The 2500-nt window shown below is 36.4% G+C and overlaps 1 long non-coding RNA gene across 1 annotated transcript; it reads left to right on the top strand.

The window, feature by feature from the left end:
- Positions 1-379: 379 nt before the first annotated feature.
- Positions 380-2106, top strand: LOC104233390 (uncharacterized). The gene is made up of 2 exons (XR_011406024.1): positions 380-1305; positions 1810-2106. It is a non-coding gene; the product is annotated as an uncharacterized lncRNA (long non-coding RNA).
- Positions 2107-2500: the final 394 nt, after the last annotated feature.

The following is a 2500-nucleotide window of genomic DNA, read 5'->3' as shown; positions in this document are numbered from 1 at the left end:
CTCTCAACTCCTCTCTCAACTCCTCTCTCTTAACCACTGCCTTCGCGGCCCACCGAAAATTGCCTACGGCGGCGGCGACACCCCAAACCACCCCAAAACTTCACCAGACAACCACCACCTCCCCCTCACCTCATATCTCCGTGTAATTTCACTATAAAACCACCTAAATCTCTTGAATTTTGAATTTGAGAAATGTCTGAACCCTAACTTTTGCCCTTTTCTGTCCCGCCGGCAACTTTCGCGTGTCTTGACCTAAGGCCTATATCAGTCGATCGTTCTTAACAAGAACAATCGATTGATGTTGATTTTAGCTCATTTCGAAGCCACCAGAGTCCGGACCGGAGTTCTTTGTCGTTGTTCTGTTTTTGTTAGGTAATCTCTTTCTTCTCCCACTCATCTAGTTTCAATATGTGATTATTGGTTAGTCTTAGTTTTTAGGAAAATAGATTTGTTTGTTTGGCACAAATTGACCGTTTTGTTTAGTTTGATTATAATCGTTTGTTGTTTGTTATTTGATCGCATTAATTGTCGTAGATGAGTTTTTAGGTTAGCTAAGAGCACGTCTAGTTAGTTTTGATTAATGGTTTGGTTAAGCAAAAACTGAATCTAATTGCATTAGTTTGAATTCGTTTAAATCAATTTTGAATTAAGTGGATTGTTAGTTAAAGATTTCAATATTTGTGCTACTGTTCCCTTTCTTTCCTTATTTGAATCTGAATAATTTCCTTATGGTAGTTGTTTGTAATTAACAAAAGTTAAAGGGGTCAGAGGAATTTGGGAAATCAGGGAGTCTTAGGTGTTTGTTCAAGAAGTTTCTAGAAGGGATTATAATGCAAAAGACAAGAAAAAATACGTTTAAATGGGGGTAAAAAGGGCTAATTTCAGAAGTAAAAGGGTTGGAAAAATGTGAGTAAATATCTGAATGGACAGTTGTCCTAACAGTTGTCCATTTTCTGTTATAAAGATGTTTTTTCCCTAAATCTCAGGGGCTGCATTCATTAGAATTATTCCCTCACCCTTTTCCTGTGTAAGACCTCACCTTCCTTCGCTACACACACAATAGCAGCCTGAAATTAGAAAACGAAAACTCAAAAACTTGAGATCTGGAAATACTAAAAAAAATTCATAAACTATAGCAATTTAGAGAGTTGTAGTTTTTTCTTTCAATTCTGGCTTTCAAAATTGGATTCAACTTGGATTTTCTGCTTCTTGCTGATGTTCTCTGTCACCTAATTAGTTGAGCTTCAGTTGTAGCTGTCCTCGGCCTTTATTTGTCTATTTTAAGACTTCTTTGCTGCTGTGTAGGTATGTTCAAACACCTTTGTGGCTTTATATTGAATTCATGAATAAAATTGAGGTTGTTTACTGCCTAAATATACAGATCTAGCATGTTTAATGGCTGAATTTGTTTGAACCTTTCTCCTTGTTAGTCTCTGAAGTTATGAATGTATAAATTTACATGGGTCAGTATCAACAGACCATGTGTCGATTGTTGTTTTGAGTTTCTGTTGGTTTGCAACGAAGCTTGAATTATTGTTGCCATATGTGTTTAATTTCCTCCATGATTTTGTTTGTTTGCCAAGTCTGTTTATCTACATGCTTTGTTAGCCTCAATCCTCTGTTTTGTTTTGTTTATCTAACTGAAATTTAGACTGAAGCTGCTCATAAATTGGTCTGGAGGTTACTGATAATCATTTATTCTACCAAGGCATGCTAATGTTGTTCCTGCTGTACTATAGAGTGTATACAACATATTGAAACACGGTTTGTTCATCTAGTTAGAAACAAGATTGGAGTTGATATTTTCAGGTTAAAATGAAGCTAGAAGGAGGTGCTTATTTCATGTCTTGATATTCTGATTAGCATGTGTATGGAATCTGGCAATTTGAGGAAAAACAAGGAGGGATTCAATCGCATATTGTTTTAATGCACTTATTTTAGAATTTGAAGGTTGCTCTTTGTAAGTTGAATGCCCTGTATGTATTAAGTTGGAAATGAGTTTAAAGTGACTTGGTTGTTCATCAATTATTGTAATTAGTCAATAAATTAGAATTAACATCTCTACTATGATCTCAGTAATTTGAATCATGTTAGTTTTTGAATGAATTGATTTCTCCTTGAATTATTGAGCCTTGTCTTCTTAAAAGCTAATGGGCCTGGTCGTGAGCCTGACTGAGTCCGCCTGTTTGACCCAAGATCAAATCATCCTTGAACTTCATATTGCTTGGGTTTAACTTCAAGCCCATTAAGAGTCTGCATCTTTGTGCGTACCACTCCAAAAAGGATGTGATGTTTTGGGCCTTACATTTAAACCCATCGGAATTCAATTGGACCCAGTTGAAGGTCCTAATGTGAACGCCTGTCCAAACTTGACCGATAACACTTGTCCCCTTTAATCTTGACTAGTCAGTGTTGTGGAAAGAGATCTATAAATAATAGGGGCTTCTCAGTAGTTTTAAATTGATTGTTCAACTGCTTCCAATGCCAATTTGCGCAACGT

This window comes from Nicotiana sylvestris, chromosome 1 (genome assembly GCF_000393655.2).
Source record: "Nicotiana sylvestris chromosome 1, ASM39365v2, whole genome shotgun sequence".
Lineage (NCBI taxonomy): Eukaryota > Viridiplantae > Streptophyta > Magnoliopsida > Solanales > Solanaceae > Nicotiana > Nicotiana sylvestris.
This window is presented reverse-complemented; position numbering and strand designations above follow the sequence as displayed.